The following is a 16,467-nucleotide window of genomic DNA, read 5'->3' as shown; positions in this document are numbered from 1 at the left end:
GACTTGTGGATTGTAGACAGTTTGAACTCATGAGAACTTTACTCTGGTGAATGTTATTAACCCCCAGAGTATAAATTGTATCAGGCTCTGAATAAAGTTGACAATTGCATGAAACTTTAGTCTACCTCATTCATCAGCTCCATTCTCTTAGGTCACACTGCCTCTAGAGCAGTAACAGCCATTTATTTCTGGACATGGAGCTTACCCTTAAGAGTAGTTTGTATCCCCAGTTGGACTCTATTAGAGAAAACAATTTTTTATTTGCTAGTTGTTATTCATTGGAGATAGCTTCTCATTAGGTATGGAGGCTTGTACCTATTTCTCTTCCCAGTGCTGGGACTATATCTTGACAGACTCAGACTGGTGCTGTGTATGCTGCAACAGTTTCCGTAAAGTCATATATGCAACAGTTCTTCTGTGCTTATAAGGCCTTGTTTCCTTCTTTTCCATGTGTCCTTATACTTCTTTCTGCCTCCTATTCTATAGGGTTCCCTAACCCCCAAGGGGAGGGTTTACTGGAAACTTCTCACTTAACACTGAGTGTTCTAAGGTCTCTCACTTTCTGTACGCTGTTTGATTGTGAGTCTCTGTGTTTGTTACAACCTACTGCAGGAAGACTTCTCAGATGGTTGTTGATCTATGAGTATATAAGAATGTCATTAAGAGTAATGTTATTGACTTCATTAATTTAGCAAAACACCATTATTTGACTTTCTTCTCAGTCCTTGAAATTTCTCGTTACAGATTATTGGCTACCTGAGCAGTGTTGGAGATCAATTCCACCTCATGGAGTGGACCTTCAATCTAATCAGGTCTTGAGTGGTTACTCCCATAAGCTTTTTGCTACTATTGTACTAGCATATTTTTCAGGAAGGTCATCATTAGAGTTAGAAAGATTTGTAGCTGGGCTTGTGTCTATCTTTCTCTTTTAGTAGTTTGCAGAGTTACTTCCAGTAGAAGGGACACTAAAATATAGGAGTGAAGGCTGTAGATAGGCATCCGTTTGACTTCTTCATGTTAAATGAATTATGTAGTTCTTACCTTCAATAATGTGGCTTTACCATTTGTCGTTGGAGCAACCAATAACTTGGCAATAACCTGGGATACTTCATTTTCAATTTTCAACTTCATAAGTTGTTAAAATTTATAAATATGATTAATTTTCAGAGAAACATATGGCACCTTTGGCCAACAGCTTGCTTAGATGCAGCCAAATATTGGGACTGGAAACTTCATTTCCTCATAAGAGATACCCAGCTAGGACTCCAGTTGGGATTTTGTCTATTCCATTATTTGGTGATTTCCTTTAGATCAGTTTTATACCTGTATATGTTTTAGGAAACTTCTACTTATTGTTTACTCACACTTCCTTAAATGACCTTTAGTTTTCACTATCTCTCCCCACATTCTCTCTCTTTGCCCACCTCTTCCATCCCCATGACCCTTTGAACTTACTGTTGTACTACCACTCTCATCTACACAGAACTGTTGATTCTATTTTCCCATTTTAGGGAGTCCATTCCTCTCCCCAAGTCCTTACTCTATAACTTAACTTCTGTGGTTATATGGATTGTATCTTTCTAGTCGAAGACTTAAGAGCTAACATACACTTATAAGTGAAGACATAGCATATTTGTTTTTCTGGTCTGCACAATCTTACTCAAGATGACTTTTTCTAGGTTCATTTATTTACCTCCAAGATTCATTTCATTTTTTAATGGCAGGCTAGTATTGGATTGTGTAAGTGTACCACATTTTTGTTAATCATTCATCTACTCAAGGTTATATAGGCTATTATCAATTTCTGGCTATTATGAACAAAGTATCAATGAACATAGTTGAAAAAGTCTCTATAATAGGTTAAAATATATTAAGGTAGACATAAGGTAGATAGATTTCTACCTTCCTGAGGAACTGCCATACTGATTTCCATAGTGGTTGTACAAGTTTGCAATCCTCTTCCCCTTAATTTCCTCTTTTCTTCCCTCAGTGTGGTTCTTTTTTGACACATTATTCTATCTTGCCCTTCTATCACTAATGCCAAGTGCACTCATTTCCTGCCCATCTGTCATTAATGCAGGATACACACGCTGGCTGCTTTCTATGCACTGTAGAGTATTTCAAGTGAAAGAAGAGACTTTGAATCAGAGGTTTGCAGCTTCAGGTAATTTTTTGTCTCTTAGACCACATTTGGAAATGTCTGGAGACAATTTTGCTTATTATTTAGTGAGTATTCATAATTACTCCAGGCAGAGGTAGGAACAAAGGACAGTAGCTATGATGGAAAAGTTCCCACACAAAGATTCAGGAGTGCAGATGAGAGAAACCAAGGCTTTCATCACTTCTAGGTTTTCTCTTGGACAACATGTCCACTGGGTGCTTGTGCTGGGTGCCCACAGCTTGTGATATGGAAACCAGGTTAGGACTTTCTATATAACTTATAGAAAGCATAACAGTCTGAGTTATTGCTTAGAAGTTTCTTTTGTGGTCATCCTCATCATCATACAGCAAAACATTGCTTTCTCTATGTACAACAATTAGATATGTTTTGCATTAAAAATTAACACAAATACCACTGAGTGTGGTAATCAGGGCCTGTGATCTCAACTACACAGGAAGCTAAGGCAGAAGGATTGAGTTTTCATGACCTGCTTGGGATACAGAATAAGTCCAAGGTCAGCATGGGAATCTTAGGAAAACTGTATCTGAAAATAAGGGGCAGAACCAAAAGGGCTATGGGTACAGCTCAGTGGTAGAGTTTACCTACCAAAAAGGGGTCCTGGGTTGCTTTCATCAATGAATACAAAGGAACAGGAACAGGGTACTTGCAGTTTCTTTCAGTAAGAGGTAAGTGGGCTTACAGGCAATAAGAAGGCTCATTTGTAATCTGCAATGCTGTTGCTGCCTTTTCCCCACCTCAGTGTTATTGGAGAGAAATTGCAGACTGAGTTCAAGTAGAAAAATTAGAATCCACATTCCCTGTGTATAAGTGTTTCTAAAGCTTAGTGTGCGTGCGTGCGTGCGTGCATGTGTGTGTGTGTGTGTGTATGTGTGTGTGTGTGTTTGCAAACCTCCGTGTGTATGCATGTGTGTCCCCATCCCAGTCTCTCACTCTCTGCTCATGCTCACACAGCAAAATGCTTCTACTTCTCCACAAATGTAGATTTTTGCATAGGCATGCTGTGCATCCTGAAGCATTTTATCAATACAAAGGAATCATCAATTAAAAGGCACAGCATCATTTTTACACTAACACAAGAAAGACACTGCTGCTTAAATTATCAGATGTCATTGCCCATGCAGGATTCTTCAATTACAGAAGTTGTTAAAATGTAGAAACGTGTATAACTCTCATCACAAAAGAAACATAATGCATGTAAAGTGTTTCTGACTCTGCTTGACACTAAGTCAATATCTGCATAACTAACTGACTGGAACAACAGGCAGCCCGGTTCAGATTGGGCTCCTGAAGGGCAGCATGGCTAATACTCTTCTTCAGGATTAAGACTTAATTTTCTTTTGTCTTTATTGACAATATGTCTACCCAGGCATTAATGACTTCAGTGTAAACAGATTCTGTTATGAACCAGTCAACTAAAGTGTATGGGCTAAATGGAAGTGTTTTGTGGGATGAGGAAATTTGTTTTAAAATGTCCTCCATTTATTTTCCTCACTTAGTGTCATATTCTCTTTGATATCCTGATATATTTCTTTTACTATTTTGTCTGAGAGTAAATCTTGATGCATGGGTCAGCCTGAGAATTTGAATTTTCGACCTTTTTTTGTTGTTGTTCATGTAACTCCTTATTAGATTTCTCAGATTGCCCTTGACCTTTTGAGTTTAAACAATCCTCCATCAATGCAGATCTACTACAGAGGTATTAAATCTCAAACCCAGGAGCCATCACGTGCTAGTCACTTGACCTACTAGAGACAAACAATTCTCATGGGTTTTGACGCTTTTTGCCATAAAGTATCTGGTCATGCTTAGCGGGTCCAGGTTTCAGCCTGATGTCGGGGGAGCTGAAACATGAGGAGCTTGACTGTGCTTATTTGCTGCCATAGTGGGGTGATGTGTTCCAAGGAAGTGGCAAGACATTGTTCTGAGCTTGGGAAAATGCAGTCTAAGATGCAGGAAGCTGAAGCTGGGTTTACCAGACCCCTAGGCACCCAGTCATCCCTGGAGTGCCTCACAGAGGAGTCAGTAATGAGGGATCAGGGGTCCATGGGCCTACAAAAAGGTCGGGATGGGGCACTCCCAAACTCCTGGACATTTAGTCATCACTGAGGAGTTGGGAGGAGAGTTGGGCCTGTAGGCTGAGGAAGGCATCTAGCCTAGGGCTGGGGGAAATGGGGAGCTCCAGCTTAGCTCAACAAGAATTGTCTTTAGTTTGGCAGTGGTTGTGTCTGGGAGTACAAAGGGTCTTCTATGGGAGAATTAAGCTATGGCTCTGTATGCAAAGACCTTCTCTGTGTTCCTCATAGCGATGGTAGATAAATGAGACAATCCTTGGTTCCAAACTATTTATTGGTTGTTTATCATGGAAAGTGGATGCATACAGATTTCTCAGGTTAGATCAAAGATTAAATACCTTTTGAAGAGAAGAATGTCTGATAAGGGCAGCTTATTGGCTAAACTCTCAAGGTCTCTAGGCACTTCATTAACATAGAGAACTCTGTTCTGGCCCTACATGACTACAGGTCACATTTCCTTATATGGGAAATGTGGCACGTGTTCCAGGCCAGAAATCTGTCAGGGAGCAGGGAGACTCCTACTGTTCCAGATGTGTACCCAGAGTTTCTAGGGTCTTGGACTTGTTCTACCTACTAAGTTTCCTGGCACACTTTACCATCCTACAATGGTTACCTGCTCCTGCTCCGTGTTTCTCTTCCTGATACATGCCTTCTTCATTTAATACCAGAAATTATAGGAGAAGATAAGTATCTGGAACAAGTTCAAGTGCAACCCACGTGTAAAGTTCACATGATGCAAGTTATTTGATTTTGGGGTATAGCAATACAAGAAACAGATTCACTAAGACTTAAAATTTCAAATTGAAAGAACTTGTGGAACAGTCTCTAAAAGATTTTTATGAGGTCAGAATTCACTGTGTCACACAATATAACAGAAAGCATCCTAAATCAGGAAGTGGAATGTGAGACTCTGCTCTCACCTGTCCCATACATGTTGACTTTTGAATCTTAATAAGAGAAAACTTGAGGAACTGACTGCTTTCTCTGTTTCCATCCTGAAAATATTTTCATATGATTAATATATAAAAAAACTTGAGGACAAAGTCAATTAAGTTTTCTACAGATGATGAACAGAGATGTAATCAGGCTCAGATTGGATGTGGTAATGTTTGTACAACCTAAGATTATGTCTGCATTTCTATCTAGGAAGAACAGCTTGTGTCCAGGGAAAGTAGCAGAAAGGGTGTTTTCTTTCAATAAACTCCACAGGGAAGGGCAATGTAGTAGACGTATCAAGCATGGAGCTTGAAAAACAAAACAAAAACAAAACAAAACAAAACAAAAAAAGAAAACTAGGCTCAGATTTGGGAAATACGATGCTGAAGCTTCTGTGTATAAATGCTGGGCACTCCTTATGGAGAATAGGTCACAACTCTCTGTAGCTTTAGCCAGATGACAGATAGCCTTCAGACTGGAGGGACCCCTGTGCCCACTGAGGCTTCAAAATCCAGGGCAATGGAGGCAGTATTTTTAGTGGTTGCCACTAAACTCAGTAGAATAACTGAAATGATCTAAAAATAAAGCAGATTTATACCAGAGCTTTCAGAAATTCTCTTCTCTACCTGAAAATGGTAGCAAAAATATAATCACCCCCAAAATAAGAAATTATGAAGCTAGTTACCGAATTTTGGAAAAAGACTTAGGAGTTTATTTCTCTCTGAAAGGACACTTGTTCAATATTTCCTGGATTTCAGTCAGATGGTTGGAGCATTAAAATAATATATTAACAACAGATGCTTACCTTCCCCTGGACTTCACTGCACAGAGAATGCTGTCTCAATAAACTGCTAGTGAAATTTACTAGTGAATCTCTTATTTCCAGTTCTCACATTTGAAAAATGCTACTACCATCTTTGCATCCAAAAGCCATTCTTATAGAATGTGTCATGCTCCATAAAGTTAGCCTACATCTCTTACTGGGTGTTCATGAGAAGCTATTGTGCATAGGTAGTAAGTGATTTTTGCTTAAAGGTGACACAATAAGTATGATTCTAAACAATGTTCTAAGTTGCCCTAAGTAGGGCTGATCAAACTCTGTGAAGGATATCTTTCATAATTTGACAATCTTGTGTATTTGATAGGACAAAACAAATACCCCAGATAGTTACTAGTTTCCTAAATTATTAGTTTATTTTTTCCAAAAATATTTTAAATTTGTTATTTAAATTTTAACTTTTGAGAATGTTATACATGAGTACCATATTTTAAATAATCTCTCACCTCCGTCTCTCCCTCCCAGTCTTCTTATGCATTCCCTCTCAAATTCATGAGCTTTTCTTCAATTATTGTTACATATATATGTCTACACACACACACACACATACAAACACACACACACATATATATTCTCATATTTGTATAATATGCATTCATCATATGCATCCTCCAATTTCCCTTTCTTATCTCTCCATACCTCTCTGAACCCTCATTTCCCTGAAAAGTTACCCTACCTACTTTCATGTCTTTCTAAAATAAATAAATAAATAAATAAATAAATAGCCACTGGGTTTAATATGGGCTTCTTATGTGTTAATAGGCATGGGTTAATTATTAGATCATGGGCAAAATCTTGAAGATAAGTAAGCTTCCCTCCAGTAACCAGCATTAATTGTTAATAGTTCCTCAGCTAGGAGTGGAGCCTCATGAGCCCCTCTGCAGTTCATGTTGGAATTTTGACAGGAGTGACTATGTATGGGCCTGGTGGGGGCAAACACAACTTTGAGTTCTTGAGAGGAAAATTCATGTACAGAAGAGAGTATATCACAGATTTCTCCTAAACTCTGTGGCTCTCACCTTCTTTCAAACCCCTTCTCTGCTACCTTCTGATCTTGGGGTTGCATCTTCAATAGTTGCTTATTCTTAGAACTTTGACTCGTCTTTGCATTGGCTGCTACCTACTGCCAAAGAAGCTTCCCTGACCAAGGGTGAGAGCAACCCTAATCTATGTATAAAAACACAGATATTTCAAAGGCAGTTTGATATCATATCAATACAATAGTAGTAGGCATGTCCTTAGGTTCTGTAACTTCTGCTGTCATAAGCTTTTGACCTGGTTTGCAGTGCCAGTCATGAATTCTTTCTTGTGAGACAGGCCTCAAACCAATCATTTAGTAGTTGGTGTAACAGGGAAAAGGTTTCTCTACCTTTTTGCAACTGAAGTTGTCTTTGGTTTCTACAGGCCATCATGAAAATCTCATGGAAATGTACCCAATCCTATTCTATAAAGTCAGTGTCAAAAATGTTCTAACTACATTTTCTTGGCTCTTCTTAAACCGCTCATTTGCTTCCCCCTACAGCTACCAACAAGGATACAGGGTTTTTTCTACGTTCTTTGTCTTTAAAAATCCCCTGTAACCTATAGTGATAGAGTTTCTCTGGGTATAGTAGCCAGGGCTGGCATCTGTGGTCTCTTAGTGCCTGCATAACATCTGTCCAAGATCTGCTGGCCTATCATCTCTCTTGAGAAGTCTGGTGTAATTCTGAGAAGCCTGCCTTTATATGTTACTTGATTAGCCTTTTTCCCTTTCAGCTTTTAATTTTCTTTCTTTAGGAATTCCTTGTCTGGCTTCGCTCACAAAGGATATGCCTAATCCTGTAGAGACTTGATGTCCCAGAGAAAGGGGATATAGGGGGTGGTAAGGTCAGGGTGGGGTAGGGTAGAGGTCAGGGTTGCTCTGTGAGAAGTGCTTCTTTTCATACAGTCTCTGGCCTGCTTAAAATAGGCCTTTAATTTGAACCTTGGTCATCCATTGTGCTGAGTGGTCTCTGAGTTTTTATGCCATAATAGTTGTTTATTCTCTACAACAATCATTCCACCATTGTACCAATGAGTATATCTTGCCTATAAAGTCTTATTGTAGCATACAAGTCTGTTACTATATAAGACTATAGATAATCAAATAAATGTTTGCAGCTCTTAAGTAGGTTACATCTTCTATTTTACTACACAAATGGGAGCTGACTAACAATAATTTTGTGTAGATCTAATGTGTGCTTTCTATTCTCTTCCTTTCCTCTATGCTTATGCTTTCATGAAGACCACAATGTTTTAATCACTAAAACTCAAAAGTCTTAAAATCCTAAAATGATATCTTCAGTATCCTTTTTCCTTACATAATAGTTTTACCAATTTCAGTTTCTTTTTTTTTTCTAGTTTGTCTGTAACTACAAAATCCAATCAAGCAGAATGAATTAGGTAATGAAGGGAGCCTCCTTTGACTCACCACATTAACTGACAAAATACTCTAGAGAGATACCAAATAGGGAAGCCAGCACTGTTAAAAGAAAAATAAAATGGTTTTGAAAGGGAGGCTGACATGGTGATCTTTAGAATGTTCCTCCTCACTTTCTTATGTGACAGGCAAAGCAATTTAAAAGTCGTCAATAATCCCCAAGTCTTAGTTTAAGAGTCTTAAGTAATTTCTATCATGCACAACAAGGAAAACATCAGGTACTTGAGATTTTTTTCCCACCATAGCACTGTAGGTTGAGGATTGATGAAACAATACAACAGGAAGGGTGGTCATATTTCATTTCATTTTTTATCTATCATTTCTGATAGGGAAATATAGTTCATTGTGATCGCTAATTCCTAAATATGCAAGGAGGAGTAGAACAGATTAGAATTTTGAGCTACCTAGTCACTTTAAGATATGGCTAAATGATCTCATTTAGCAGGATGGAACCAAAGATGCTTGGGAAAACAAGCAACCACTAGCATAATGAGTGTTTAGTGAGTTCCACAGCACCCTTACTGCTGTCAATAATCTTAGTTGCTTCACTGCTGAGAGGGTTATAGCTCCATGCAGATTAACATGACAAGGTATCATTTCTTTTCTTTCTTTCTTTTTTTTTTTTTTTTTTTTTTTTTTTTTTTTTTTTTTTTGTATTTTCTTAGCTTTACTTTTTTTTTGATTGGATATTTTCTTTATTTACATTTCAAATGTTATCCCCTTTCCCAGTTTCCCTCCATCCCCGAAACACCCTATCACATCCTTCCTTCCCCTGCTTCTGTGAGGGTGTTCCTCTACCCACCCACACACTCCCACCTCCCCACCCCTTGATTCCCCTACAATGGGGCATCTAGCCTTCATAGGACCAAAGACCACTCCTCCCATTGATACGTGACAAGGCCACCCTCTGCTACATATGTAGCTGAAGCCATGTGTACTCCATTGTTGATAGCTTAGTCCCAGAGAGTTCTGGGGAGTCCGGTTGGTTGCTATTGTTGTTCTTCTATGGAGCTTCAAATCCCTTCAACTCCTTCAGTCCTTTCTCTAACCATTTCTTAAGGCCTTTTTCACTTTCTTGTAAGGCTTTCATTTTTACCTAAGGGAATGGAGTGTAAGATGATGAAGCCAGCAAAACTTAATGCCTGTAGTAGATCCAGGAGCAAGCTCTTCCTTTTTTTCCCCTGTATACTCAGAATATGGTACTCAGATACAGCTGAAACAATTTATCAGGGGAGGATCTAGGTCAAGACAGCCACTGCATTTACTGGCTGCTTCCTGATGACTCCTGCCATAGCAGTCCCTTTTCTATCCCTTCCGCCTTTCCTCCTTTGTGTGTGTGTGTGTGTGTGTGTGTGTGTGTGTGTGTGTGTGTGAATGTGTATGTTTACTTTTCTATTGCTGTATTAAAAGAGCATGACCAAGGCATTTATAGAAAAAAGCATCTAATTTTATTGTACAGTGCTAGATGTTTAGAGTCAATAATGGCAAGATATGGGCTTGGTTGGCAAAAATAGCTGTGAACTTACATCTTGATCTCAAAGACCTCCTCAGGTGACATTCCTCCTCTAACAAGGCCAAAGCACATAATCCTTCCCAAATAATTCCTATAGGGAGCATTCTCATTCATACTACTGTATTCTGCTCTCTAGCCTCTATAGGCTCATGGCCATATTATAATGCAAACTAAGATTAGTCCGACTTAAAGTGTCCTAATAGTCTTTCACAGTTTCAATTCTGTTTGAAATTCCATAGCCTTTTTTGAAACTCAACAAAATATCTTAATTGTAACAGCCTGTTAAATCAAAAGCAAAAATTACAAAGTTGCAGGATTCAGTGACACAGAATTTACATTACCATTCTAAAGTGAGAAATCTGAACACAGGGAGAAAATACTGAGCCAGAGTAAGCTCAGAACACAATGAAACAAGCTTCAAATCCTGTAGCTCCATCCCTCATGCCAAAGGCCTTATATGCACTCTTCCAAGTTGCTATCATCAACACAGTTTTCTCCTTTGGTCTTGTTTTACTCTCTTTCTGTGCATATCCTTAGCATATATCTCATGGATCTAGCATTTTCACATCTTCAGATCTCCAGTACAATCCATGCTTTTCTTTCATACCTTCCCATAATGTCCTCTCAGGACTATATACAGGAAATCCCTTGATACACTCCTGGCCTCGAGATCTCTCTTTTCTATAGAGGAAAAACTAAATACACATATTAATTATTAATAGATGATACACACACATACACACACACACACAAGCACACACATATCCAATCTCATATGGAGACAGCTAACTAGTAAAGAAAGTTGTTACCAGGGAATGGACTATCACTGTGACAGGCCACATTATGATTATGTTATATACTATGCTATATAATATATAGTATATATTATATTATAATATATGCACTTAATAATACATTGTAATATATAATATGATATATGATATAATCATATGCATAATTATATATATATATGAAATTTTTAGTTGGGTTATCAACTATAAACTGGCTAATTTGCTAATGTCTATTACTCAATAGAAAGGTCAAGAATCTAATAGTTCTTCAGTACATGAGGCTGGATAACTCAAATGGTCTATAGTCTATGTTAGAATCCCAAAGAAATAGATTTTAATATTCATGAAAGAATGGCTCCATAGCAGGCTAGATGGACTTGATAGGAGAATAAGAAAAAACATGCAGAGAACCAAACCTCTCTCCTTTAATGTGTTTTTAGGTGAGCTGCTAACAGAAAGTATGGTGCAGACTTAGGGTGGGTCTTTACTCCTAAAACCGTCCAAACAAGAATACTGCTATGCCCTGATTCTTATCTAGTGTTTTGTTTTCTAGAGAATCTTAGCTGAGCACAGATGTGGATTAATATTGCTACCTAATTAAATTATTTAAAAGGTACACATAAAACCTTTTTGTTCCCCATATCCTTACACAACCTCCTAAAACTTTTTATTATGAGAAAAAAATCCTATGAGATTGGCTATTTCAGAAAATAAGTTTGGGGAGCATAGTTCAAATTGTAATAACATTTTAAATACAAATGCATACTGAGGAGATATGCAAGTATAAGGTTAAAATATAGAAACATTAAAACATAGAATTAAAATATAATACACAAAATATAAACTACATATAAATAAAGAAAATACTATAAATTTATTATTTATAATTTTATGTAATTATAATCAGTTGTAATTTTGTACTGTGAAAGTTAAATAATAAGAGACTGGGAATATAGCTCAGCTGATGTTTGATTCATAAACATTTGGACCTGAATTCACTATTTAGAACTCATGTAAAATACTAGGCATAAGAATATGCTATTGTAATCCCAGCACTGAGAATACCCAACAAATAGCATCCCTGGGGTTTACTGGCAAGTCAACCAAACCTAGTTAGTAACTTCAGACCAATGAAAGACATTATCTTAAAGGAGGTAGATGGCCTTTCTGAAGATAGCACCAGAGGGTGTCTTCTGGGTTCCACATCTTTGCACATGTATGCACCTAGAGATATAAAGACAAATTAAAAATTAAATATAAGATGTTTCTAATAATCAAAATAAATTAAATGGCAATACAGGATTTCTTTACTGAACTTCATACTTGATTTCGTTTCAATAGCTAATATCTGCTTCTTATCATAAAGTTTATCACATGATTGTGGAGGAAATAATTAGTCATTGCTTAGATAATAACAAATTCTATTAAAATGGTTTTTAAATATTCAATAAGGGAGAAGGGTTTTGCAGGGGAAGTAGGTGCTCTACAAAGAGATAAGTTCTTAGTTGCCATGGATTTTTTGGGGGGATAAAAAAAGATGGGGTTCATTTAAAATAAAATTTAAAGGTAGCATGTCTCACACAAAACACTAAGGAGTTTATAACTAGAAAGAGAGAGCAAAAAATGAAAAGTATGTGAATCCCATGTACATGAGTGGTTCTTGTGAAACACAGTAAAAATGAACCCATAACTTTGGCTCATTCCTTTGCATGTATGCCATTTTTTTTAATAGAAATTAGTCACTTAATGTACATAATCTAGTCTCTACTTTTCCAGGCTAGCAGTTTCACAACAGTCTTATGGGAAATGTTATTCACCTCAAGACGTGGCTGGATAAGTGAATAGTAGAGCATCAACTGTATGGAAATCCTTGGAAAAAATAAAGGAAACAGCTGGATTTGGCTTAGAAATATCAATCTGTGTCTGCACCTATAGAACATTAGTAAAATAAGACAATAAAAGATAGTTACTATGATTTGGGGCAGGAAAATAGTTCAAAAGATGTATAACTTTAGAGATGTGAATAGAAAAAGAGAATATAGAAGTACTAAGTTAACAAGAAGACTACAAGAATCACATCATGTGTACCTCAGTAAGGATTCTAGCATAGCTTTTTACACACAAACTATGTAAGATGATAGACACGTCACTTTGCTTTACTATGGTGAGTTTTTAACTACTTAATATGTACCCTATAAAGTCAAGTTGTAACTCCATAATATCACCTTAAATATTCATGATAAAACCACTAAAACTGAAACAAGCTGGGTGTGATCAGATCACCAATAGAAGAGAGAATAAAGAGAGACAAGGGATGGTCAATAGCATGATAGGCTGTTCCAACACTAGCAAGAAGAGATTCCTCTCCAAAGAAAATAAACACAGTAAAGAACATAGGAAACTGAAAAGGTATAACCTGCTGGAGACCAAGTCTCAATGAAGAAGGAACCACTGTAGTGTTGCTAATCAATCAAGAAAGGAAAAGGACTAAAGGTATTTCAGAAAATTTGGACAGTTGAAAATAAAATTCCCTTAAAAAGTGCCTTTACTTTTCAGAATAAACGTCAGAACATTTAAGTGATGTCACAGTTTCTATTGCAGATCAACATGGAATTGCAGTGTGTAGTGTTTAGGTGTTGAGTCCATCAAGCTGAGAATGAATTGAAGGGCTCATAAATATCCTCAGGTCTACTTGGCTATCTCCTGCCATCTGTCCTCATCCTTTCTTTTTCCTCTGAAGAAACAAAAAGCTATACCTCTGCCTCAAAGAAGGCCATACAACCTGAAATTCCTCTGTCAGAAAGCAAGCCACAAAATCTAATAAGAGTCAGTTCATTCTTCCCTAAAACCTGTAGTTTAGAGGGGTTCTGCCCTGCATCATGAAGACATGTCTGTTAATGTCCTTTACTTCTCCAAAGCACAGGACTCCAAACAAGAGCTTTAAGATCTTTCTGCCTCCTGAAGGCCTCTACATAGTCAACCAGGGTCTCAACTTTGATAGAAACTGTAGATCAACACTAAAATGACAGGGTGGGAAGCCCTGATATAAGATTCTGATTTGTCTTTTCCTTAAGCTGCTCCTGAAAATCAAGGAAGGCAAAAGTCCTTTCATCTCTCTTTGTTGGAGGAACTCATGGGCACTCTATGAGCCTTACAAGAGCTTCTGGAAAGCTTTTCCTTTCACTTCACAGTGCATGGTGTCACACACAACCCACAGTTTCTCTGCTCTTTTCTTCTGCTAACCCATGTACTTCAACCTCATAAACATAACAGATTCCAGAAAAGAAAAATTGTTCAGATGAGCTTGTCAAATGAGTAATAAAGAGAATTCCTAACCACTAGCATCGTTCACTATGCCAGTCATGATGCATTCTCAGGCAAATATAACCATCCCTCCCATATGTATGTTCCTGCTTTATTTCCCAGCATATAACCTAGATTGGCTAGTATCACTGCTATTTTGATCTGACTCCTGATTGCTTTTGTCATTAAGTGATCTATGGATTATTTTTTATAACAAACTAGCTCCTAGATTAAGAGATACTATGCTCATTGATACCACAAATTAACAATCTTATAGAGAATACAAAATATTCATGTTGTGTTTGACTTGAGCAAGTGGGAAGAACTGTGCGGTAAGAATAAGTCCTGTCATTTTTTCAGCAGTTTTGGTGTGGACCATCAAGAAGCAAGATAAAAGATCATAGAGGCAAGGCATCATCCTATTGCATACATGGTCAAACCGCATTTTTGCAATTTTGTAGAAGGTATCATATAGGACATGAAATATTAACTGTTTGCATCCCAATCTTCTTTTTTTAAAGTTTATAATTACAGTTATTACATCTACCACCATATTTACAATATGATAGTATCTGCATGCAATATGTATTCATTAAATAAGTAATGCTACATCTGCATGTACTATATAGAAGCTTATAAACAAACATTGATATTACATTCATATTTTATCCTAAGACCTAGTAGAGTTCAAGGAACAGAGTCAAATTTTTGAAAATATTGTTTGATATGTGAGAAGTTCAGTGGTTTTTTTCAACTTCCCTGAGTGGAGGAGCTGCCAAGCCAATTTGGAGAGCATATTAGTCATCAAATATAAGAAGCTTTCATTTTAGTCTTCTAGTGGATATACGGTTTTCTAGCAATAGTCTATTCATTTGAAAGTCAGCTCCTTAAATGAGTCAATGATTTTCTAGATGTGATTTTACCTATTCAAACTGCTTTTTAATTAAGCTCTTTTGAAACCTCAATCTACTGTTGGGAGCAATGAATAAGGGGCCAGGCTTTAAGGGACATGGAGTATGTTCTTAAGAAACATCACACTGCACCTTTCATAAGAAACTTCCTTCTTCATAGTGAAGAATGTATTTGGACTGGATTTAGCTTAAGATCTTGGTAGTTCCTTTTTCTGGCACTAAGGCATAATTACTGAATTAAATGTTCTCTGAATACAGGCTATGATGGCAGAATGTTTGAGAGCCTTCCATTATATAATTGGAGTTTGATACAGGCATAAGGATCTCATTTTGATGTTTCCTATCTCTAGGTAGATCTGTTTTATTAGTTTGAACTTTCTCACTAAGAATCAGGATAAGCTGAGAAACATAAATATTGAGGGTTTCACTCACTCCAGAGAACACTGTCTACAGATTAGGAGAAAAATTAATGAATAGGAATCACCAACCTTTTCAGTTTTCCCTCATACCAGCTTGTAACCAGCTATCATTCCTCAAAACTGTCATCTTCATTGCTGAACCTATTCCCAGTGCTCACCCGTTAAGGTAGGCACTGGAAGCATTATTAGTGCTGTGGAATGACAGAACCCCAGGTTTAAGGAGAGTAAAATCTGAATTATATGAAAGGTCTGCCAGCCACTTGAGATAATCAATATATAAATTATCACCACAATCAGAGGATGACATTTTTAATCAAGTTCATATCTAACTCAGAGAAATCTCAAAGAATTCTGAAATTATGATCTAGCTAAATGATGAAAAAATGAATGGTAGTTTGGATGAGAATGTACCCTATAGACTAATGGATTTGAATACTTCATCCCTAGTTAGTGGCACTCTTTGGAAAAGTTTAGATGTAGCAGAAAATTGTTAAAGTCCACTCTATGCTCCCAGTTGCTGTGCTTGTAGCTCTGTACATACCCAAGAGCTCTGGGTTTATAAATGAAAGGCATGCAGATGCAACCTTTATATTTTAATGTGCCTTATTTAGCTCAATGGCTGGGGACTTCCAAACCTCCTTGCTGCCAACACGCACTCCCCTCTGGTATTCCTGAGTTAACACTTTCTAAATTTGTATTTTATCTTTGTTGCCCTCTTTCCTTCTGGGCAGACCCCCCATGGCATTGCTTTCCCCTCGCACCTACATTTCAGCCATCTGACACTTCTGCTCTTTCATGGTGTGGTTCATTCTACACCCCTCTCCTAGTGGACTTTGTTCTTCCCCTCTCTGCACTTCTTGCTCACCCCCAGATGCTCTGGATCTCAAACAGGAAAATATACACATATTGTCTTTATATTTTAATGTGCCTTAGCTAGGTCAATGGTTAGGCCCCTACAGAACCTCTATGTGGCTAACACAATCCACTCCAATATTCTTGAGTTATTATTTTCTAAAATCTATACTTTATCTCTGCTACTTCAGA

Source organism: Mastomys coucha, unplaced genomic scaffold, assembly GCF_008632895.1.
Source record: "Mastomys coucha isolate ucsf_1 unplaced genomic scaffold, UCSF_Mcou_1 pScaffold18, whole genome shotgun sequence".
Lineage (NCBI taxonomy): Eukaryota > Metazoa > Chordata > Mammalia > Rodentia > Muridae > Mastomys > Mastomys coucha.
The sequence above is the reverse complement of the archived record's forward strand: the minus strand, read 5'-3'. Positions refer to the sequence as shown.